The 25,126-nt window shown below is 45.8% G+C and overlaps 1 protein-coding gene across 1 annotated transcript in view; it reads left to right on the top strand.

The window, feature by feature from the left end:
- The first annotated feature begins 8,503 nt into the window (after window positions 1-8,503).
- LOC147092223 (NACHT, LRR and PYD domains-containing protein 3-like) overlaps window positions 8,504-25,126 on the top strand; it is a 77,488-nt gene continuing 60,865 nt past the window's right edge. The window contains exon 1 of the mRNA XM_085975887.1: window positions 8,504-8,561. The gene's annotated coding sequence lies outside the window, so the exon portion shown is untranslated. The remainder of the gene's footprint in view (window positions 8,562-25,126) is intronic.

Genomic DNA, 25,126 nt, shown 5'->3' with positions numbered 1-25,126 from the left:
GGTCAGGGTCCGGCTGAGTACTTAGTTTCAGTAGCAGCTGACTCAGGGGACTCTTTTCTGGGTTTAGCTCTTGGGTCTGAAAGGCTTTGAAATGAAGGGTGTCTGGGGAGCTAGATTTGAGGTGATTTAGGAAGTTTAGTGCTTGTTTTTGGATGTTTATTATCAGTGGGTATCTGCCTAGTTCGGCTCTGCATGCATTTGTTGGCGTTTTTCTTTGGGTGCGAAGGATGCTTCGGCAGAATTCTGCATGTAGGGCTTCTATTGTGTGTTTTTCCCATTTAGTGTAGCTTTGGTGATTTAGCGGGCCCCATGCTTCACTACCGTACAGTGCAATGGGCAGGATTATGCTGTCAAATATTTTGAGCCAGATTTTGATTGGGATTTGGATGTTGTAGAATTTTCTTTTTATTGCATATAGGGCTCTTCGGGCTTTTTCTTTTAGTGCATTCACTGCTATGCTGAAGCTCCCTGATGCTGTAATAGTTAGACCAAGGTAGGTGTAGCTCATAGTGTGTCCTATAGTGGTATCAGTGAGGGTAAACTGGTATTTGTTTTCCTGACATCTGGGCCTTTTTTGAAAAATCATGATGTTGGTTTTCTTTAGATTTACTGTTAGAGCCCAATTTTGGCAGTATTTGTCGAGTAGGTCTAGTTGTTGCTGTAATCCCTGTTCTGTGGGAGACAGCAGAACCAGGTCGTCCGCATAGAACAGGGATTTCACTTCTCCATCCAGGAGACGGAGACCTGGTGACTCGCTTTGCTCCAGCATGTCTGCTAATTCATTTATGTATATGTTGAACAGGGTCGGGCTCAAATTGCAGCCCTGCCGGACGCCTCTTCTCTGGGTGAAGAAATCGGTGCGTTTGTCTCCAATTTTGACCCCGCATTTGTTTTTCAGATACATTGATTTAATGAGGTCATAGACTTTGCCCCCTATTCCACACTGAAGAAGTTTATAATAGAGCCCTTCGTGCCATATAGAGTCAAAGGCTTTCTTGAAGTCGATGAAACAGGTGAATATTTTCCCATTTTTTGTTTGGTGTATATGTTTTTCAATGAGGGTGTGAAGGGTATAGATATGGTCGGCGGTGCGGTGTTTTGGAAGAAAGCCTATTTGGTTTTTTCTGAGGATATTATGTTTGTTAAGAAAATCAAGTAATCTACTATTTAGAATACTGCAGAATAACTTCCCTAGACAACTGTTGACACAGATGCCGCGGTAGTTATTTGGGTCTGATTTGTTTCCACTTTTATATATGGGGGAGATTAGTCCTTGGCACCAGATATCGGGAAAACAGCCTGAACGTAATATGATGTTGAATAATTTGAGTACCGCACCCTGCATCTCCATATTGCTGAACTTGAGCATTTCATTTTTGATGTTGTCTGGGCCACAGGCTTTCTTTAGGTGGAGAGATTTTGTTTTTGTGGCCAGTTCTTTCCATGTGATTGGGGAGTCTAGAGGGTTTTGGTTGTCTTTAATTGTTGCTTCTAATGTGTGGAGTTTTTCTGTGACCTGATGTTGACTTGGGTTTGTTTCGTTTATTGGGATGTCTTTGTAGAGGTTTTCAAAATGTGTTCTCCAGATGTCGCCATCTTGGATTGGTAATGCTTGCAATTGTGTTGTACTCAGGTTATTCCACATTTCCCAGAATTGTTTTGGATTGGTGGAGTTTTCAATTTCTTCGAGTATTTTGTGGGTATAGTTTTGTGTTTTGTTCCTAATGGTGTGTTTATATCTTTTGAGGGTTTCATTGTATCTAGTACGTAGGTCCGGATTGTTTGGTTGGCGATGCTTTTGGTTTGATATTTTTCTCAGGTCTTTTCTGGCATTTTTGCATTCGTGGTCAAACCATTTCTTATTTTTATTTTGTCTTTTGTGACGCTTCCTCTTCTGTTTCACAAGGTCGGCTTTTACAGCTGCCTCATGGAAGATCATATTTATATCCTCTATGGCCATGTTTACACCATCTCTGGTGATCTCGTATGGGTTTTCTTTAAATTTTGATATTTTACTTGTGAGATCAGGTGACTTTAGTGCTGTGATGAATTTTTCTCCACTGTCTGGGGCCCATCTGTATGTCTGGTTTATTTTATGGAGCTTACTGGGTTCCTTTTTCGTGTCTGTAGTTTGGGCAGAAAGTTTAAGGTACATATTTATTTGGTTATGGTCTGAGAGGGGGGATTGCTGCCTGACAGTGAATGAGTTGATATCGCAGGGGTCCAGGTCAGTGATTGTATAATCCACCACACTAGACCCAAGAGTTGAGGAGTATGTGAGTCTCCCTAGGGAGTCCCCTCTGAACCTACCGTTAACCATGTACAGGCCTAAGGCTCGGCCTCCCTACCGCTTTTATTTATTTCACGATCAAGGTTGTTCCGATTTGCGATGGCTGGTGTGACATCTAAAGGGGTCTGGCCAAACACATGGTTGTTTCCCTGTGGGTCTATGAAGTCAGGTTCAGAACCGGTCCTTGCATTTAGGTCCCCACATATTATCACCTTTCCTTGGGCCTGGAAATGGCTGATTTCCATGTGGAGAGTATCAAATAACTCCTCTTCGAAATATGGCGATTCTATTGGAGGTATGTAGATCGCACATAAGTAAACATCTTTTTTTGCTATTCCTATATTTTTATCTAGTTTTAGCCATACGTGTGATTTCCCCTGTTTTACCGGTGAGATGTGTTTGTCCAGTTCTCCCTTATACCACACCAATATTCCACCGGAGGTTCTGCCCTTGCGTGTTTTAGTGTTCTTTACTGAGGGCACAATGATTTCATGGTACATTGGAGGACAGTGGGTCGGCACGTCCTTTTGGCACCATGTTTCTGTTAACACAATTATATCAATGTCTTTTATAGCTTTTAGGAATTCAGGGTCTGTACTCTTCATCCCAAAAGTTGAGGAGCGGAGGCCCTGGATATTCCAGCAGCTTATGTGGAAAGAAGCATTTATATAGTTCAATAAAACGAAATAAAATGGACCTATTTTGTGGGATGAGTGTGGAAACACTATTTTCTATAATGCTAAATGATGATTTAGTATAAATTTCATGAGGCATGCACATATATCTATCTAATAATAGTAATAATACTGATAAGATAACAATAATGATAATGATAAATAACAATATTAATAATTTCTCCGGCTTTCTATCAGGCTGTTCAGCATCGTCATGATCTTTCTCAGTTCTTGGTCTACAGTCTGTGGGAGCTGTCTCTCCCTCTGTCTCTCTCTCTCTCTCTCTCTCTCGCTGTCTCTCTCTGTCTCTCCCTCTACCTCTGTCTCTCTCTCTCTGTGTCTCTCTATATCTCTCCCTCTGTCTCTCTCTCTCTCTCTCCCTGTCTCTCTGTCCCCCTCTCTCTCTCTCTCTGTGTCTCTCTCTGTCTCTCCCTCTACCTCTGTCTCTCTCTCTGTGTGTCTCTCTATATCTCTCCCTCTGTCTCTCTCTTTCTCTCTCGCTGTCTCTCTCTGTCCCCCTCTCTCTCTCTCTCTCTGTGTCTCTCTCTGTCTCTCTCTCTCTCTCTCTCTCTCTGTCTCTCTCCCTCTCTCTCTGTCCCCCCCTCTCTCTCTCTCTCTGTGTCTCTCTCTGTCTCTCTCCCTGTCTCTCTCTCAGTCTCTCTCCCTCTCTCTCTGTCCCCCCTCTCTCTCTCTCTCTGTGTCTCTCTCTGTCTCTCTCCCTGCCTCTCTCTCAGTCTCTCTCCCTCTCTCTCTGTCCCCCCTCTCTCTCTCTCTCTGTGTCTCTCTATATCTCTCCCTCTGTCTCTCTCTCTCTCTCTCCCTTTCTCTCTGTCCCCCTCTCTCTCTCTCTCTCTGTGTCTCTCTCTGTCTCTCCCTCTCCCTCTGTCTCTCTCTCTCTCTCTCTCTGTCCCCCTCTCTCTCTCTCTCTGTGTGTCTCTCTCTGTCTCTCCCTCTCCCTCTGTCTCTCTCTCTGTGTGTCTCTCTATATCTCTCCCTCTGTCTCTCTCTCTCTCTGTCTCTCACTCTCTCTCTGTCTCTCTCTCTCTCTCTCTCTGTTCTCCAATTCCAATTCCAATTCAAATGCTTTATTGGCATGAAAGTTTACAGAGAACCATATTGCCAAAGCTTACATAGCAAAAAGGTACAGTTTTCCAACATTCTGTAGGTGTCAATCGATTTGACATTTGTTGGGTACATACAATGTTACTTTTAAACAATATTAATTTTAAACAGTCTTTGTACTTCATTTGGTACGTTCAATATTAATTTTAAACAGTCTTAATTTTAAACAGTCCTCAGGTTGTGACATGTTGTTACATATTTGGCCCAAGGTATGGTCTGTCTCCTTCTCCTAGGACTAATCTCAATTTTGACAGGTCATCCAATTCCTTGAAATCTGGGGTTGTTTGGCTTAGCTTGTTGAATAATATGTTTCTTGATGTGTTGAATTTTTCGCATTTTAGGAGGAAATGCATTTCTGTTTCAACCTCGCCGGCCAGACATTGATCGCATATTCTATTCTCTCTAGGCTGCCAGGATTTCTTGTATCTGCCTTTTTCAATTTCCAGTTGGTGGTCGCTTAGTCTGTACCTGGTGAGGGTCTGTCTCTGTTTTGTGTCTCTGATGGTTGTGAGGTAGTCTGCCAGTTTATATTCTCTTTTTAGGGCCCGGTAACATTCTAATCTGCTTTGGCTTTCGGTTATTTTGTTCCAATGTTCCAGGTAGGTTTCTTTGCATTTTTTAATGATTTGGTTCACTCGGATTGGTGTTTGGACGGCTGTGTTGGTCTGGGGCTGGTCAGGGTCCGGCTGAGTACTTAGTTTCAGTAGCAGCTGACTCAGGGGACTCTTTTCTGGGTTTAGCTCTTGGGTCTGAAAGGCTTTGAAATGAAGGGTGTCTGGGGAGCTAGATTTGAGGTGATTTAGGAAGTTTAGTGCTTGTTTTTGGATGTTTATTATCAGTGGGTATCTGCCTAGTTCGGCTCTGCATGCATTTGTTGGCGTTTTTCTTTGGGTGCGAAGGATGCTTCGGCAGAATTCTGCATGTAGGGCTTCTATTGTGTGTTTTTCCCATTTAGTGTAGCTTTGGTGATTTAGCGGGCCCCATGCTTCACTACCGTACAGTGCAATGGGCAGGATTATGCTGTCAAATATTTTGAGCCAGATTTTGATTGGGATTTGGATGTTGTAGAATTTTCTTTTTATTGCATATAGGGCTCTTCGGGCTTTTTCTTTTAGTGCATTCACTGCTATGCTGAAGCTCCCTGATGCTGTAATAGTTAGACCAAGGTAGGTGTAGCTCATAGTGTGTCCTATAGTGGTATCAGTGAGGGTAAACTGGTATTTGTTTTCCTGACATCTGGGCCTTTTTTGAAAAATCATGATGTTGGTTTTCTTTAGATTTACTGTTAGAGCCCAATTTTGGCAGTATTTGTCGAGTAGGTCTAGTTGTTGCTGTAATCCCTGTTCTGTGGGAGACAGCAGAACCAGGTCGTCCGCATAGAACAGGGATTTCACTTCTCCATCCAGGAGACGGAGACCTGGTGACTCGCTTTGCTCCAGCATGTCTGCTAATTCATTTATGTATATGTTGAACAGGGTCGGGCTCAAATTGCAGCCCTGCCGGACGCCTCTTCTCTGGGTGAAGAAATCGGTGCGTTTGTCTCCAATTTTGACCCCGCATTTGTTTTTCAGATACATTGATTTAATGAGGTCATAGACTTTGCCCCCTATTCCACACTGAAGAAGTTTATAATAGAGCCCTTCGTGCCATATAGAGTCAAAGGCTTTCTTGAAGTCGATGAAACAGGTGAATATTTTCCCATTTTTTGTTTGGTGTATATGTTTTTCAATGAGGGTGTGAAGGGTATAGATATGGTCGGCGGTGCGGTGTTTTGGAAGAAAGCCTATTTGGTTTTTTCTGAGGATATTATGTTTGTTAAGAAAATCAAGTAATCTACTATTTAGAATACTGCAGAATAACTTCCCTAGACAACTGTTGACACAGATGCCGCGGTAGTTATTTGGGTCTGATTTGTTTCCACTTTTATATATGGGGGAGATTAGTCCTTGGCACCAGATATCGGGAAAACAGCCTGAACGTAATATGATGTTGAATAATTTGAGTACCGCACCCTGCATCTCCATATTGCTGAACTTGAGCATTTCATTTTTGATGTTGTCTGGGCCACAGGCTTTCTTTAGGTGGAGAGATTTTGTTTTTGTGGCCAGTTCTTTCCATGTGATTGGGGAGTCTAGAGGGTTTTGGTTGTCTTTAATTGTTGCTTCTAATGTGTGGAGTTTTTCTGTGACCTGATGTTGACTTGGGTTTGTTTCGTTTATTGGGATGTCTTTGTAGAGGTTTTCAAAATGTGTTCTCCAGATGTCGCCATCTTGGATTGGTAATGCTTGCAATTGTGTTGTACTCAGGTTATTCCACATTTCCCAGAATTGTTTTGGATTGGTGGAGTTTTCAATTTCTTCGAGTATTTTGTGGGTATAGTTTTGTGTTTTGTTCCTAATGGTGTGTTTATATCTTTTGAGGGTTTCATTGTATCTAGTACGTAGGTCCGGATTGTTTGGTTGGCGATGCTTTTGGTTTGATATTTTTCTCAGGTCTTTTCTGGCATTTTTGCATTCGTGGTCAAACCATTTCTTATTTTTATTTTGTCTTTTGTGACGCTTCCTCTTCTGTTTCACAAGGTCGGCTTTTACAGCTGCCTCATGGAAGATCATATTTATATCCTCTATGGCCATGTTTACACCATCTCTGGTGATCTCGTATGGGTTTTCTTTAAATTTTGATATTTTACTTGTGAGATCAGGTGACTTTAGTGCTGTGATGAATTTTTCTCCACTGTCTGGGGCCCATCTGTATGTCTGGTTTATTTTATGGAGCTTACTGGGTTCCTTTTTCGTGTCTGTAGTTTGGGCAGAAAGTTTAAGGTACATATTTATTTGGTTATGGTCTGAGAGGGGGGATTGCTGCCTGACAGTGAATGAGTTGATATCGCAGGGGTCCAGGTCAGTGATTGTATAATCCACCACACTAGACCCAAGAGTTGAGGAGTATGTGAGTCTCCCTAGGGAGTCCCCTCTGAACCTACCGTTAACTATGTACAGGCCTAAGGCTCGGCCTCCCTACCGCTTTTATTTATTTCACGATCAAGGTTGTTCCGATTTGCGATGGCTGGTGTGACATCTAAAGGGGTCTGGCCAAACACATGGTTGTTTCCCTGTGGGTCTATGAAGTCAGGTTCAGAACCGGTCCTTGCATTTAGGTCCCCACATATTATCACCTTTCCTTGGGCCTGGAAATGGCTGATTTCCATGTGGAGAGTATCAAATAACTCCTCTTCGAAATATGGCGATTCTATTGGAGGTATGTAGATCGCACATAAGTAAACATCTTTTTTTGCTATTCCTATATTTTTATCTAGTTTTAGCCATACGTGTGATTTCCCCTGTTTTACCGGTGAGATGTGTTTGTCCAGTTCTCCCTTATACCACACCAATATTCCACCGGAGGTTCTGCCCTTGCGTGTTTTAGTGTTCTTTACTGAGGGCACAATGATTTCATGGTACATTGGAGGACAGTGGGTCGGCACGTCCTTTTGGCACCATGTTTCTGTTAACACAATTATATCAATGTCTTTTATAGCTTTTAGGAATTCAGGGTCTGTACTCTTCATCCCAAAAGTTGAGGAGCGGAGGCCCTGGATATTCCAGCAGCTTATGTGGAAAGAAGCATTTATATAGTTCAATAAAACGAAATAAAATGGACCTATTTTGTGGGATGAGTGTGGAAACACTATTTTCTATAATGCTAAATGATGATTTAGTATAAATTTCATGAGGCATGCACATATATCTATCTAATAATAGTAATAATACTGATAAGATAACAATAATGATAATGATAAATAACAATATTAATAATTTCTCCGGCTTTCTATCAGGCTGTTCAGCATCGTCATGATCTTTCTCAGTTCTTGGTCTACAGTCTGTGGGAGCTGTCTCTCCCTCTCTCTCTCTCTCTCTCTCGCTGTCTCTCTCTGTTTCTCTCTCTCTCCACAGATGCTGAGTTTTACCAACATTTCCTCTTGTTGCAGATTCCCAGCACCAGCGGGGCTTTTACTAATGTTGTAGTGGCTGAGGCGCAGACTGGGGAGAAGCTGATTGGAGGAGGCGGAGACTGGGGAGAAGCTGATTGGAGGAGGCGGAGACTGGGGAGAAGCTGATTGGAGGAGGCGTAGACTGGGGAGAAGCTGATTGGAGGAGACTGGGGAGAAGCTGATTGGAGGTGACTGCAGGGACGCCGATTGGAGGAGACTGGGGAGACGCTGATTGGAGGAGACTGGGGAGACTCTGATTGGAGGAGACTGGGGAGGCGCTGATTGGAGGAGACTGGGGAGACGCTGATTGGAGGAGACTGGGGAGACTCTGATTGGAGGAGACAGGGGAGACGCTGATTGGAGGAGACTGGGGAGAAGCTGATTGGAGGAGACTGGGGAGACGCTGATTGGAGGAGACTGGGGAGAAGCTGATTGGAGGAGGCGGAATTGGCGCGGAGAAGATAGGGAGAGACGCGAGGCCCAGGTACAGAAACAGAGCCTATAGAATCCATAGTGTGTGTAGAGAGAGAGTCTGTAGAATCCATAGTGTGTGTAGAGAGTCTGTAGAATCCATAGTGTGTGTAGAGAGAGAGTCTGTAGAATCCATAGTGTGTGTAGAGAGAGTCTGTAGAATCCATAGTGTGTGTAGAGAGAGTCTGTAGAATCCATAGTGTGTGTAGAGAGAGAGTCTGTAGAATCCATCGTGTGTGTAGAGAGAGTCTGTAGAATCCATAGTGTGTGTAGAGAGAGTCTGTAGAATCCATAGTGTGTGTAGAGAGAGTCTGTAGAATCCATAGTGTGTGTAGAGAGAGTCTGTAGAATCCATAGTGTGTGTAGAGAGAGTCTGTAGAATCCATAGTGTGTGTAGAGAGAGTCTGTAGAATCCATAGTGTGTGTAGAGAGAGTCTGTAGAATCCATCGTGTGTGTAGAGAGAGTCTGTAGAATCCATAGTGTGTGTAGAGAGAGTCTGTAGAATCCATAGTGTGTGTAGAGAGAGAGTCTGTAGAATCCATAGTGTGTGCAGAGAGTCTGTAGAATCCATAGTGTGTGTAGAGAGAGAGTCTGTAGAATCCATAGTGTGTGCAGAGAGAGAGTCTGTAGAATCCATAGTGTGTAGAGAGAGAGTCTGTAGAATCCATAGTGTGTGCAGAGAGTCTGTAGAATCCATAGTGTGTGTAGAGAGAGTCTGTAGAATCCATAGTGTGTGTAGAGAGAGTCTGTAGAATCCATCGTGTGTGTAGAGAGAGTCTGTAGAATCCATAGTGTGTGTAGAGAGAGTCTGTAGAATCCATAGTGTGTGTAGAGAGAGTCTGTAGAATCCATAGTGTGTGTAGAGAGAGTCTGTAGAATCCATAGTGTGTGTAGAGAGAGTCTGTAGAATCCATAGTGTGTGTAGAGAGAGTCTGTAGAATCCATCGTGTGTGTAGAGAGAGTGTGTGTAGAGAGAGTCTGTAGAATCCATAGTGTGTGTAGAGAGAGTCTGTAGAATCCATAGTGTGTGTAGAGAGTCTGTAGAATCCATAGTGTGTGTAGAGAGAGAGTCTGTAGAATCCATAGTGTGTGTAGAGAGAGAGTCTGTAGAATCCATAGTGTGTGTAGAGAGAGTCTGTAGAATCCATAGTGTGTGTAGAGAGAGTCTGTAGAATCCATAGTGTGTGTAGAGAGTCTGTAGAATCCATAGTGTGTGTAGAGAGAGTCTGTAGAATCCATAGTGTGTGTAGAGAGAGAGTCTGTAGAATCCATAGTGTGTGCAGAGAGAGAGTCTGTAGAATCCATAGTGTGTGCAGAGAGAGAGTCTGCAGAATCCATAGTGTGTGAAGAGAGAGAGTCTGTAGAATCCATAGTGTGTGTAGAGAGAGAGTCTGTAGAATCCATAGTGTGTGTAGAGAGAGAGTCTGTAGAATCCATAGTGTGTGAAGAGAGAGAGTCTGTAGAATCCATAGTGTGTGTAGAGAGAGAGTCTGTAGAATCCACAGTGTGTGAAGAGAGAGAGTCTGTAGAATCCATAGTGTGTGTAGAGAGAGTCTAGAATCCATAGTGTGTGAAGAGAGAGAGTCTGTAGAATCCATAGTGTGTGTAGAGTCTGTAGAATCCATAGTGTGTGTAGAGAGAGTCTGTAGAATCCATAGTGTGTGTAGTTAGAGTCTGTAGAATCCATAGTGTGTGTAGAGAGAGAGTCTGTAGAATCCATAGTGTGTAGAGAGAGTCTGTAGAATCCATAGTGTGTGTAGAGAGAGTCTGTAGAATCCATAGTGTGTGTAGAGAGAGAGTCTGTAGAATCCATAGTGTGTGTAGAGAGTCTGTAGAATCCATAGTGTGTGTAGAGAGAGTCTGTAGAATCCATAGTGTGTGTAGAGAGAGAGTCTGTAGAATCCATAGTGTGTGTAGAGAGAGTCTGTAGAATCCATAGTGTGTGTAGAGTTAGAGTCTGTAGAATCCATAGTGTGTAGAGAGAGAGTCTGTAGAATCCATAGTGTGTGTAGAGAGAGAGTCTGTAGAATCCATAGTGTGTGTAGAGAGAGTCTGTAGAATCCATAGTGTGTGTAGAGTTAGAGTCTGTAGAATCCATAGTGTGTGTAGAGAGAGTGTCTGTAGAATCCATAGTGTGTGTAGAGAGAGAGTCTGTAGAATCCATAGTGTGTGTAGAGAGAGAGTCTGTAGAATCCATAGTGTGTGTAGAGAGAGAGTCTGTAGAATCCATAGTGTGTGTAGAGAGAGTCTGTAGAATCCATAGTGTGTGTAGAGAGAGTCTGTAGAATCCATAGTGTGTGTAGAGAGAGAGTCTGTAGAATCCATAGTGTGTGTAGAGAGAGAGTCTGTAGAATCCATAGTGTGTGTAGAGAGAGTCTGTAGAATCCATAGTGTGTGTAGAGAGTCTGTAGAATCCATAGTGTGTGTAGAGAGAGTCTGTAGAATCCATAGTGTGTGCAGAGAGAGAGTCTGTAGAATCCATAGTGTGTGCAGAGAGAGAGTCTGTAGAATCCATAGTGTGTGCAGAGAGAGAGTGTAGAATCCATAGTGTGTGCAGAGAGAGAGTCTGCAGAATCCATAGTGTGCGAAGAGAGAGAGTCTGTAGAATCCATAGTGTGTGTAGAGAGAGAGTCTGTAGAATCCATAGTGTGTGTAGAGAGAGAGTCTGTAGAATCCATAGTGTGTGAAGAGAGAGAGTCTGTAGAATCCATAGTGTGTGTAGAGAGAGAGTCTGTAGAATCCACAGTGTGTGAAGAGAGAGAGTCTGTAGAATCCATAGTGTGTGTAGAGAGAGTCTGTAGAATCCATAGTGTGTGAAGAGAGAGAGTCTGTAGAATCCATAGTGTGTGTAGAGTCTGTAGAATCCATAGTGTGTGTAGAGAGAGTCTGTAGAATCCATAGTGTGTGTAGTTAGAGTCTGTAGAATCCATAGTGTGTGTAGAGAGAGAGTCTGTAGAATCCATAGTGTGTAGAGAGAGTCTGTAGAATCCATAGTGTGTGTAGAGAGAGTCTGTAGAATCCATAGTGTGTGTAGAGAGAGAGTCTGTAGAATCCATAGTGTGTGTAGAGAGTCTGTAGAATCCATAGTGTGTGTAGAGAGAGTCTGTAGAATCCATAGTGTGTGTAGAGAGAGAGTCTGTAGAATCCATAGTGTGTGTAGAGAGTCTGTAGAATCCATAGTGTGTGTAGAGTTAGAGTCTGTAGAATCCATAGTGTGTAGAGAGAGTCTGTAGAATCCATAGTGTGTGTAGAGAGAGAGTCTGTAGAATCCATAGTGTGTGTAGAGAGAGTCTGTAGAATCCATAGTGTGTGTAGAGTTAGAGTCTGTAGAATCCATAGTGTGTGTAGAGAGAGAGTCTGTAGAATCCATAGTGTGTGTAGAGAGAGAGTCTGTAGAATCCATAGTGTGTGTAGAGAGAGAGTCTGTAGAATCCATAGTGTGTGTAGAGAGAGAGTCTGTAGAATCCATAGTGTGTGTAGAGAGAGTCTGTAGAATCCATAGTGTGTGTAGAGAGAGAGTCTGTAGAATCCATAGTGTGTGTAGAGAGAGAGTCTGTAGAATCCATAGTGTGTGTAGAGTCTGTAGAATCCATAGTGTGTGTAGAGAGAGAGTCTGTAGAATCCATAGTGTGTGTAGAGAGAGAGTCTGTAGAATCCATAGTGTGTGTAGAGAGAGTCTGTAGAATCCATAGTGTGTGTAGAGAGAGAGTCTGTAGAATCCATAGTGTGTGAAGAGAGAGTCTGTAGAATCCATAGTGTGTGTAGAGAGAGTCTGTAGAATCCATAGTGTGTGTAGAGAGAGTCTGTAGAATCCATCGTGTGTGTAGAGAGAGTCTGTAGAATCCATAGTGTGTGTAGAGAGAGAGTCTGTAGAATCCATAGTGTGTGAAGAGAGAGAGTCTGTAGAATCCATAGTGTGTGTAGAGAGAGAGTCTGCAGAATCCATAGTGTGTGAAGAGAGAGAGTCTGTAGAATCCATAGTGTGTGAAGAGAGAGAGTCTGTAGAATCCATAGTGTGTGTAGAGAGAGAGTCTGTAGAATCCATAGTGTGTGAAGAGAGAGAGTCTGTAGAATCCATAGTGTGTGTAGAGAGAGAGTCTGTAGAATCCATAGTGTGTGTAGAGAGAGTCTGTAGAATCCATAGTGTGTGTAGAGAGAGAGTCTGTAGAATCCATAGTGTGTGTAGAGAGAGAGAGTCTGTAGAATCCATAGTGTGTGTAGAGAGAGTCTGTAGAATCCATAGTGTGTGTAGAGTTAGAGTCTGTAGAATCCATAGTGTGTGTAGAGAGAGAGTCTGTAGAATCCATAGTGTGTGTAGAGAGAGAGTCTGTAGAATCCATAGTGTGTGTAGAGAGAGTCTGTAGAATCCATAGTGTGTGTAGAGTTAGAGTCTAGAATCCACAGTGTGTGTAGAGAGAGAGTCTGTAGAATCCATAGTGTGTGTAGAGAGAGTCTGTAGAATCCATAGTGTGTGTAGAGAGAGTCTGTAGAATCCATAGTGTGTGTAGAGAGAGAGTCTGTAGAATCCATAGTGTGTGTAGAGAGAGAGTCTAGAATCCATAGTGTGTGTAGAGAGAGAGTCTGTAGAATCCATAGTGTGTGTAGAGAGAGAGTCTGTAGAATCCATAGTGTGTGTAGAGAGAGTCTGTAGAATCCATAGTGTGTGTAGAGAGAGAGTCTGTAGAATCCATAGTGTGTGTAGAGAGAGTCTGTAGAATCCACAGTGTGTGTAGAGAGAGTCTGTAGAATCCATAGTGTGTGTAGAGAGAGAGTCTGTAGAATCCATAGTGTGTGTAGAGAGAGAGTCTGTAGAATCCATAGTGTGTGAAGAGAGTCTGTAGAATCCATAGTGTGTGTAGAGAGAGAGTCTGTAGAATCCATAGTGTGTGTAGAGAGAGTCTGTAGAATCCATAGTGTGTGTAGAGAGAGAGTCTGTAGAATCCATAGTGTGTGTAGAGTTAGAGTCTGTAGAATCCATAGTGTGTGTAGAGAGAGAGTCTGTAGAATCCATAGTGTGTGTAGAGAGAGAGTCTGTAGAATCCATAGTGTGTGTAGAGAGAGTCTGTAGAATCCATAGTGTGTGTAGAGTTAGAGTCTGTAGAATCCACAGTGTGTGTAGAGAGAGAGTCTGTAGAATCCATAGTGTGTGTAGAGAGAGTCTGTAGAATCCATAGTGTGTGTAGAGAGAGTCTGTAGAATCCATAGTGTGTGTAGAGAGAGAGTCTGTAGAATCCATAGTGTGTGTAGAGAGAGTCTGTAGAATCCACAGTGTGTGTAGAGAGAGTCTGTAGAATCCATAGTGTGTGTAGAGAGAGAGTCTGTAGAATCCATAGTGTGTGTAGAGAGAGAGTCTGTAGAATCCATAGTGTGTGAAGAGAGAGAGTCTGTAGAATCCATAGTGTGTGTAGAAAGAGAGTCTGTAGAATCCATAGTGTGTAGAGAGTCTGTAGAATCCATAGTGTGTGTAGAGAGTCTGTAGAATCCATAGTGTGTGTAGAGAGAGTCTGTAGAATCCATAGTGTGTGTAGAGAGAGAGTATGTAGAATCCATAGTGTGTGAAGAGAGAGAGTCTGTAGAATCCATAGTGTGTGTAGAGAGAGTCTGTAGAATCCATAGTGTGTGTAGAGAGAGTCTGTAGAATCCATAGTGTGTGTAGAGAGAGTCTGTAGAATCCATAGTGTGTGTAGAGAGAGTCTGTAGAATCCATAGTGTGTGTAGAGAGAGAGTCTGCAGAATCCATAGTGTGTGTAGAGAGTCTGTAGAATCCATAGTGTGTGTAGAGAGAGAGTCTGTAGAATCCATAGTGTGTGTAGAGAGAGTCTGTAGAATCCATAGTGTGTGCAGAGAGAGTCTAGAATCCATAGTGTGTGTAGAGAGAGTCTGTAGAATCCATAGTGTGTGTAGAGAGAGAGTCTGTAGAATCCATAGTGTGTGTAGAGAGAGTCTGTAGAATCCAGAGTGTGTGTAGAGAGAGTCTGTAGAATCCATAGTGTGTGTAGAGAGAGAGTCTGTAGAATCCATAGGGTGTGTAGAGAGAGAGTCTGTAGAATCCATAGTGTGTGTAGAGAGAGAGTCTGTAGAATCCATAGTGTGTGTAGAGAGAGAGCCTGTAGAATCCATAGTGTGTGTAGAGAGAGTCTGTAGAATCCATAGTGTGTGTAGAGAGTCTGTAGAATCCATAGTGTGTGTAGAGAGAGAGTCTGTAGAATCCATAGTGTGTGTAGAGCGAGAGTCTGTAGAATCCATAGTGTGTGTAGAGAGAGAGTCTGTAGAATCCATAGTGTGTGTAGAGAGAGTCTGTAGAATCCAGTGTGTGTAGAGAGAGAGTCTGTAGAATCCATAGTGTGTGTAGAGAGAGAGTCTGTAGAATCCATAGTGTGTGTAGAGAGAGAGTCTGTAGAATCCATAGTGTGTGTAGAGAGTCTGTGGAATCCATAGTGTGTGTAGAGAGAGAGTCTGTAGAATCCATAGTGTGTGTAGAGAGTCTGTAGAATCCATAGTGTGTGTAGAGAGAGAGTCTGTAGAATCCATAGTGTGTGTAGAGAGAGTCTGTAGAATCCATAGTGTGTGTAGAGTCTGTAGAATCCATAGTGTGTGTAGAGAGAGAGTCTGTAGAATCCATAGTGTGTGTAGAGAGAGAGTCTGTAGAATCCATAGTGTGTAGAGAGAGCCTGTAGAATCCATAGTGTGTGCAGAGAGAGAGTCTGTAGAATCCATAGTGTGTGTAGAGAGAGAGTCTGTAGAATCCATAGTGTGTGTAGAGAGAGTCTGTAGAATCCATAGTGTGTGCAGAGAGAGAGTCTGTAGAATCCATAGTGTGTGCAGAGAGTCTGTAGAATCCATAGTGTGTGTAGAGAGAGAGTATGTAGAATCCATAGTGTGTGTAGAGAGAGAGTCTGTAGAATCCATAGTGTGTGTAGAGAGAGAGTCTGTAGAATCCATAGTGTGTGTAGAGAGAGTCTGTAGAATCCATAGTGTGTGTAGAGAGAGAGTCTGTAGAATCCATAGTGTGTGTAGAGAGAGAGTCTGTAGAATCCATAGTATGTGTAGAGAGAGAGTCTGTAGAATCCATAGTGTGTGTAGAGTCTGTAGAATCCATAGTGTGTGTAGAGAGTCTGTAGAATCCATAGTGTGTGTAGAGAGAGAGTCTGTAGAATCCATAGTGTGTGTAGAGAGAGAGTCTGTAGAATCCATAGTGTGTGTAGAGAGAGCGTCTGTAGAATCCATAGTGTGTGTAGAGAGCCTGTAGAATCCATAGTGTGTGTAGAGAGAGAGTCTGTAGAATCCATAGTGTGTGTAGAGAGAGAGTCTGTAGAATCCATAGTGTGTGTAGAGAGAGTGTAGAATCCATAGTGTGTGTAGAGAGAGTCTGTAGAATCCATAGTGTGTGTAGAGAGAGTCTGTAGAATCCATAGTGTGTGTAGAGAGAGAGTCTGTAGAATCCATAGTGTGTAGAGAGTCTGTAGAATCCATAGTGTGTGTAGAGAGAGAGTCTGTAGAATCCATAGTGTGTGTAGAGAGAGTGTCTGTAGAATCCATAGTGTGTGTAGAGGGAGAGTCTGTAGAATCCATAGTGTGTGTAGAGAGAGAGTCTGTAGAATCCATAGTGTGTGTAGCGAGAGAGTCTGTAGAATCCATAGTGTGTGTAGAGAGAGAGTCTGTAGAATCCATAGTGTGTGTAGAGAGAGAGTCTGTAGAATCCATAGTGTGTGTAGAGAGAGAGTCTGTAGAATCCATAGTGTGTGTAGAGAGGGAGTCTGTAGAATCCATAGTGTGTGTAGAGAGAGAGTCTGTAGAATCCATAGTGTGTGTAGAGAGAGAGCCTGTAGAATCCATAGTGTGTGTAGAGAGAGAGGCCTAGAAATTGAGTGGGGTTAGCGCCCAATTAGAGGCGCTAGAGGGCCTTGCGCCGGAATTATAGCCACTTCGGATATTGATTTGGGCCCTACCATCGGCGTTAGCCGGTAGCGCTGCGCCGGCACCGATGACGTCATCGGTGTGCGCAGCGTCCCGGTTGCCGTGGTAACGCAGCCGGACGCCGAAATTCAGTTGCGGCCGCCTCGCCCGTGGCAGCCGCAACCAACGATTTTTCAAAAGTTTCTTGCTGGACTTAGCGCCGGCGCATTAAGGTGGCGCGGCTGCCGGCCGCTTTCCCGGCGGCCGCCTGCCCGCACCTCCCTCCCCGGACTCCTCCACCACCCCCCCGCGGCACAGATGTGTGTGGGCCTCGAGCCCGGCACTTCTCCGAGGTGCCGGGCTCATTTTTCGTGCGATTCCACCGGCCAGCGGTCGGCTGCAGGCAGCTCCTCCTTAACAGAAGGAGGAGGCCTGCAGTACCCCAGCCTGCCGCACCGCATCGGGTGCCGCAGCGGGGGATTAGCGCCGCAATCCTGCATTCAGCGCCCATTGCGAGGCGCTGACACCCTCCATTAGCGCCCGCAGCCGTCTGGGCGCGGCGCAGCTGAATTTTTGGCGGGCGCAGCGGCAATTAACGCTGGCGCTAAATTTCGGGCGCTACAGCCCTGGCGGAGGCAAACTCAATTTCTAGGCCAGAGTCTGTAGAATCCATAGTGTGTGTAGAGAGAGAGTGTAGAATCCATAGTGTGTGTAGAGAGAGAGTCTGTAGAATCCATAGTGTGTGTAGAGAGAGAGTCTGTAGAATCCACAGTGTGTGTAGAGAGTCTGTAGAATCCATAGTGTGTGTAGAGAGAGAGTCTGTAGAATCCATAGTGTGTGTAGAGAGTCTGTAGAATCCATAGTGTGTGTAGAGAGAGAGTCTGTAGAATCCATAGTATGTGTAGAGAGAGTCTGTAGAATCCATAGTGTGTGTAGAGAGAGAGTCTGTAGAATCCATAGTGTGTGTAGAGAGTCTGTAGAATCCATAGTGTGTGTAGAGAGAGTCTGTAGAATCCATAGTGTGTGTAGAGAGAGTCTGTAGAATCCATAGTGTGTGTAGAGAGAGAGTCTGTAGAATCCATAGTGTGTGTAGAGAGTCTGTAGAATCCATAGTGTGTGTAGAGAGAGAGCCTGTAGAATCCATAGTGTGTGTAGAGAGAGAGTCTGTAGAATCCATAGTGTGTGTAGAGAGAGAGTCTGTAGAATCCATAGTGTGTAGAGAGAGAGTCTGTAGAATCCATAGTGTGTGTAGAGAGAGAGTCTGTAGAATCCATAGTGTGTGTAGAGAGAGAGTCTGTAGAATCCATAGTGTGTGTAGAGAGAGAGCCTGTAGAATCCAGAGTGTGTGTAGAGAGAGAGTCTGTAGAATCCAGAGTGTGTGTAGAGAGAGAGTCTGTATAATCTGCAATGTGTAGAGAGCCTATATAATCCATAGAATGTAGAGCCTATAGAACCCACTCAGTGTCGAGAGAGCCCATAGAATCCATAGAATGTAGAGAGCCTATAGAACCCACTCAGTGTCGAGAGAGCCTATAGAATCCATAGAATGTAGAGAGCCTATCGAACCCACTCAGTGCCGAGAGAGCCTATAGAATCCATAGAATGTAGAGCCTATAGAACCCACTCAGTGTCGAGAGAGCCCATAGAATCCATAGAATGTAGAGAGCCTATCGAACCCACTCAGTGTCGAGAGAGCCCATAGAATCCATAGAATGTAGAGAGCCTATAGAACCCACTCAGTGTCGAGAGAGCCTGTAGAATCCGCAGTGTAGAGAGCCTATAGAATCCGCACAGTGTAGAGAGCCTATAGAATCCATAGCGTGTAGAGAGAGCCTATAGAATCCGCAGTGTATAGAAACCGCATACAATGTATATATCCCGCATATAGTGCGTTGAAGTCGTATTTAATGTATATAAAACGCATTTACTGTATTGAAACTATGCTGTATAGAAACCTATAATGTGTATAACCCGTGCATAATGTCTAGCAACTGAATATGATGGAGAGAACCCCGGATATAATACACACAGCATGCATCATATACATAATTATTAAATGTATATATTTGAGTGTCTGTCATGGCTCAGTGGGCAGCACACTTGCCTCTGAGTAAGAAGGCTGAGGGTTGAAGTCCCACTCCAGAGAATTCAGCAAATAAATCCAGGCCGACACTCCCCGGTGCCAGCACTGAGGGAATGCGGCACTGTCAGAGGGGCAGTACTGAGGGAGTGCTGCACTGTCGGAGGGGCAGTACAGAGGGAGTGCTGCACTGTCAGAGGGGCAGTACTGAGGGAGTGCTGCACTGTCGGAGGGGCAGTACTGAGGGAGTGCTGCACTGTCGGAGGGGCAGTACTGAGGGAGTGCTGCACTGTCGGAGGGGCAGTACTGAGGGAGTGCTGCACTGTCGGAGGGGCAGTACTGAGGGAGTGCTGCACTGTCGGAGGGGCAGTACTGAGGGAGCGCTGCACTGTCGGAGGGGCAGTACTGAGGGAGCGCTGCACTGTCGGAGGGGCAGTACTGAGGGAGCGCTGCACTGTCGGAGGGGGCAGTACTGAGGGAGCGCTGCACTGTCGGAGAGGCAGTACTGAGGGAGCGCCGCACTGTCGGAGGGGCAGTACTGAGGGAACGCCGCACTGTCGGAGGGGCAGTACTGAGGGAGCGCCGCACTGTCGGAGGGGCAGTACTGAGGGAGAGCAGCACTGTCAGAGGGGCAGTACTGAGGGAGCGCCGCACTGTCGGAGGGGCAGTACTGAGGGAGCGCTGCACTGTCGGAGGGGCAGTACTGAGGGAGTGCTGCACTGTCAGAGGGGCAGTACTGAGGGAGTGCCGCACTGTTGGAGGGGCAGTACTGAGGGCGCGCTGCACTGTCGGAGGGGCAGTACTGAGGGAGCGCTGCACTGTCAGAGGGGCAGTACTGTGGGAGCGCTGCACTGTCGGAGGGCAGTACTGAGGGAGTGCTGCACTGTCGGTGGGGCAGTACAGAGGGAGAGCTGCACTGTCGGAGGGGCACTGCTGAGGGAGCGCCGTACTGTTGGAGGGGCAGTACTGAGGGAGCGCTGCACTGTCGGAGAGGCAGTACTGAGGGAGCGCCGCACTGTCGGAGGGGCAGTACTGAGGGAACGTCGCACTGTCGGAGGGGCAGTACTGAGGGAGCGCCGCACTGTCGGAGGGGCAGTACTGAGGGAGAGCAGCACTGTCAGAGGGGCAGTACTGAGGGAGCGCCGCACTGTCGGAGGGGCAGTACTGAGGGAGCGCTGCACTGTCGGAGGGGCAGTACTGAGGGAGTGCTGCACTGTCAGAGGGGCAGTACTGAGGGAGTGCTGCACTGTTGGAGGGGCAGTACTGAGGGCGCGCTGCACTGTCGGAGGGGCAGTACTGAGGGAGCGCTGCACTGTCAGAGGGGCAGTACTGTGGGAGCGCTGCACTGTCGGAGGGCAGTACTGAGGGAGTGCTGCACTGTCGGTGGGGCAGTACAGAGGGAGAGCTGCACTGTCGGAGGGGCAATACTGAGGGAGCACCGCACTGTCGGAGGGGCAGTACTGAGGGAGCGCTGCACTGTCGGAGGGGCAGTACTGAGGGAGCGCTGCACTGTCGGAGGGGCAGTACTGAGGGAGCACCGCACTGTCGGAGGGGCAGTACTGAGGGAGTGCTGCACTGTCAGAGGGGCAGTACTGAGGGAGCGCCGCACTGTCGGAGGGGCAGCACTGAGGGAGTGCTGCACTGTCTGAGGGGCAGTGCTGAGGGAGCGCCGTACTGTGGGAGGGGCAGCACTGAGTGAGTGCTGCACTGTGGGAGGGGCAGTACTGAGGGAGCGCCGTACTGTGGGAGGGGCAGCACTGAGGGAGTGCTGCACTGTCGGAGGGGCAGTGCTGAGGGAGCGCCGTACTGTGGGAGGGGCAGCACTGAGTGAGTGCTGCACTGTGGGAGGTCCCGTTTGCCCTCTCGGGCGAATGTAAAAGCCCTCACTCCCACTATGTTGAAGAGGAGCAGGTGGGTGATCTCCCCGGTGTCACTATTGATCCCTCATTCAACATCACTAAAACCGATGATCTGGTCATTATTGCATTGCTGTTGTTGGGAGCTTGCTGTGTGCAAATTGGCTGCCATGTTTCCTACATTACAACAGTGACGACGCTTCAGAATGTATATAATGCACAGACTGTTAAAGGCGCTGTCTCAACGCGCGTTCTTGTTATTTCAACTGGCGCTGGAACATATCGCAGACTGTTGTGGAGCATTTTAAACCAACAGTCGACACAAGGTTTTCAGATCGATAGTCAAGTTGCCTTTATTACAGCGATGGGGAGGCAGTCTGCTCTGTCTCGAGACAGACTTCTCCTACTTGTTACAGCAAACACGACATTTTTATACATTAAAATACACATGGCAGCCTCCTGCACAATTCATTCCTGCCGCCTGATTGGACCTTCACGGATTGGTTACAAATCTTAATGTAAACATGTGTAAGCTGCCTCCTCGATCAATCACTCAAACCGCTGAATGCTAATTAACAGATACCTTGGAACGTGACTGAGGTAATAAAGCTGTTAAAGGCGGTTGAAACGCTCGACACTCTGGGCAGGATTTTCATTGGGCCGTGGAGGCGGGATTGGAGGCGTGTGGGGGGGTTAAAATCCCGAAATCGGGGGGCACAAACCCACCCCGCCCCCAACCCGCCTCCATGCCAGTTTCAAAGGAAGCGAGTACCCGACCCGCGCTGAGACCCGCCTCCCCGAGGCGGGAAGGGGATTAGTGCCAATTAACTGCCTGTTAACAGGTAGTTAACAGGCAGTTTTTAGCCTAATCCCTATTTTTATTCCTGAAGTGTGGGATTCCCGACGGCTCCAAACCACGCCAAGTTAGCGAGGCGGGCTGAAGGATTTGGAGGGTTCGAGATGTCCGGTGTTCAGGTGAGTGATGGGTGCATGAGTGCAGAGGTAAGTGTGTTTGGTGTGTGTAAAGTGTTTAAAGAAGTTTTACTTACCTTTACAGCCTTCCTTCCCTCAGGTCTCGGGAGTCCCTCATCTCACCGGCACAGAAAGCAGAATGGCCGCGAGCTGTCAAAATCTGCAGCCTCTGCTTTCTGTTCCGGGGAGATCTCTAAATCATCCTGAGAGGAAGGAATTAACCTGGAGTACAGATTGTCAGTGTTTGACAGCTTCAAACAGTTGTCAAACGCTGATATTTCATCTGTCAAAAGGTCTTGACAGATGAAATGTCAATCTGTGATGTCACCTGTTGCCGGGTGGCCCTTAATTGGCCCGCTGAGCCCGCTGGGCGGGCTCAACAAGGTCAATCAAGGGAAAATCGCGTGGGTTGGCTGTTGGATCCGTGTGTTAAAGGAGACACGGAATGCAGGAGTTGATTTAACAAGTGTTTACTGAACAAAGTCTGGAGGTGAACTAACTACACAAGATGCTATACAGGCTTATATACCCGAGTGGTTACTACTGGTACTACAGTATACAGGGGCTTCAAAAACATAGTTCCTCTTAAAGGTACATACACTACAATTCCTCCCCTTTTAGATAAATAGTACATAACATTTTAAGTAATCATTAAATAACATTTTTACAAGAACAATAATATACACATTTGCTGAAGTTAATCAATTATAAGTCAGTCTCTCTGGAGGCTTCCTGACTCGGTCCGGATAACGCCTCGGTGGTGTAGTAGGTTTCGGTGGTGTAGTAGGTTCTTTTGGCAAGGTTGATTTGGCTTCAATGCCAGTGTCGGGTTCATCTGGTTCCAGTATCACCGGATCGGAGGTAGATACTATGGGTATCTCTGCTTCATCACTAGGCGTATAGAGTTGTGGTGTAGGTTGTCCTTTTTCGGATGACTCTATGATCTGGTCAGCATGGTGCCTTATTATGCTTTCTCCAATGTCCACGGTCAATACATCAGCGGTCCTAGTCGTGTGCAAATAGTTCCAGGCTGCCATTTCTCGGTACGGTAGTCCCGGGCCAAAACTGGTTGACCTATCTGGAAGGTTCTATTTGGCCTTTCATTCATGCTTTGAAATTGCCGGTTCTCTACGTCCCTTCTGACGTTTGGCTTGACCAAATCCAGCCGGCATCTTAGTCTTCTATTGAAAAACATCATGGCGGGGGTTTGGTTTGTAACCACATGTGTTGCATTCCTGTACGCAAACAAGAAGTTATCTACCTTATGTTGTAGATTTATGTCTTCATTACCCATGGCCTTTATGGCCTTCTTGAAGGTCTGGACAAACCTTTCAGCTAATCCATTGGTGGCGGGATGGTATGGGGCGGACGTGTAGTGCTTAACCCCATTGTTTTTTAAGAACTTCCTGAATTCTTCGGATACAAATTGCGGTCCATTATCAGAACAGATCTGTTCAGGCAGCCCATTCCTGGCGAATATGGTCCTTAATACTGTTATGGTTTTTTCCATGGTGGTGGAGGACATCTTTATTACCTCCGGCCACTTGGAGTGTGCACCCACCACGATTAAGAACATTGAGTCCACAAATGGACCAGCAAAGTCGATATGTACCCTTTGCCATGGAGATGAGGGCCACTCCCATGGATGTAGAGGGGCTTGTGGTGGGGCGTTTTGGACCTTCTGGCATCCTAGACAGCTCTTGGTCATTTCTTCGATGTCTCTATCGATACCTGGCCACCACACAAACGCTCTGGCTAAGTTCTTCATTTTCACTCCACCCAGATGCCCCTCGTGAAGCTCCTTTAGCACTTTATCCTGGAGTTTGGGTGGAATCACCACTCTGGATCCACACATCAAGGTTCCTCGGCACACTGACAGCTGTTCTCTTCTTTGCGAGAATGCTGGCAACAGTGGTTCGCCATGTGCTGGCCATCCCTTCACCGTTAAATCGTAGACTCGTGAGAGAGTCGGGTCATTTCTCGTTTCCTTTTCAATGGTAGAATTTGTCACCGGTAGACATTCCACTATGGTCGAGTGGAACATCTCCACTGGGTCCACTGTAGGCGCCTCTTCTACCGTTGGCAACGGTAGGCGCGATAACCCGTCAGCATTCCCATGCTGTTTTGTTCCTTTGTATTCTATGTCATATTGGTGTGCCCCTAGGAAAAGGGACCACCTCTGTAGCCTTTGCACTGTCATAATGGGAACGCCCTTTTTAGGGTTGAATATGGAGACGAGGGGTTGATGGTCAGTCAACAAGGTAAATTTTTGTCCGTGTAGGTAATGGTTGAATTTCTTCACCCCCCACACCAGGCTGAGTGCCTCCCTGTCGATCTGGGCATAGTTACGCTCAGCTGAGTTCAATGAGCGTGACGCAAAAGCTATCGGCCGCTCCGAGCCATCAGGGAATCTATGCGATAATACCGCTCCCACGCCGTAAGGGGATGCATCGCACGCCAGTCTGATTGGCAGTGTTGGGTTGTAATGAGCCAACACTTCTCTGGATGTGATCAAGCCTTTGCATTTATGGAAGGCACGTTTACAGTCTTCGCTCCATTTCCAAATTACTCCCGTTTGTAGCAGTTCATTAAGAGGATGCAGAACCGTTGACAAGTTCGGTAAAAATTTATGATAGTAATTTATTAATCCCAGGAACGACCTTAATTGTGAGACATTTTCAGGCGCGCGGGCTTTTACGACCGCTTCAATTTTTTCAGGTGACTTATGCAACCCTTCTTCGTTAATGACATGGCCACAATATGATATTTGTTTCTGGAAAAATTCGCACTTGGGGCGATTTGCTCGTAGGCCCCGTTCTCTCAGCCTCGTGAGCACCTGCTCCAAATTGGCAAGGTGCTCGTTGTCATTTTCTCCTGTTACAAGGATGTCGTCTAGGTAGCATTGAGTCCCCGGAATCCCTTGCAGTACTTGCTCCATAGCTCTTTGCCAGATAGCTGGAGCTGATGCTACTCCGAAAACCAGCCGATTGTACTGGTACAGGCCTTTGTGTGTGTTTATCGTGAGATACTTTTTAGAGGTCTCCTCAACCTCCATTTGTAGATATGCCTGTGCCAAGTCAATTTTGGTGAAACGTTTCCCTCCGGATAGTGAGGCGAAAATATCTTCTATCCTCGGAAGAGGATACTGTACCGTATGAAGAACCGGGTTTACAGTCACCTTGAAGTCCCCAAAGATGCGAATTTTTCTCTGCTCTTCAGATTTATCATTATTCAACGTTTTCTTCATGACCGGGACGATGGGTGTTGCCCACTCGCTCCAATCTACCTTGGATAACACGCCTGCTTTTTCCAAATTCTCCAGCTCTGCCTCGACTGCTGGACGAATTGCGTATGGCACCGGCCTTGCCTTAAAAAACTTGGGAATTGCCGTATCTTCCACTTTTATTGAGGCGGTGGCACCTTTCAGGGTTCCTAGTTCCTGTTGAAACACTTCTTTGGCGTTAGCCAAGATTTCTTTTAATCGTCCAGGTATGACGTCATCATCATTTTTTTTCTTACTGGTCACCGTCAGTGCCTGAATGGAGTGCCAGTCCAAACGTATCTTTCTGATCCATTCACGTCCCAACAATGGTGGACCACCATCTTGCAGAACATATAAATACAACTTCTGTATTTCCTTGCCGTTGTATACAACAGCCACCCTTATTTTCCCTCTGGGGTATACTTTCTGCCCCGTATATGTCTTCAAGATAATGGATGTGTCTTTCAAAGGTATATGCGGAAATAGCCGCTCGTAATCCCGTCGACTTATG

The sequence above is a fragment of the Somniosus microcephalus genome, unplaced genomic scaffold (assembly GCF_052327205.1).
Source record: "Somniosus microcephalus isolate GS21.2 unplaced genomic scaffold, FLI_Smic_1.0 unresolved_chr2, whole genome shotgun sequence".
NCBI classification, from domain to species: domain Eukaryota; kingdom Metazoa; phylum Chordata; class Chondrichthyes; order Squaliformes; family Somniosidae; genus Somniosus; species Somniosus microcephalus.
The sequence above is the reverse complement of the archived record's forward strand: the minus strand, read 5'-3'. Positions and strand labels throughout refer to the sequence as shown.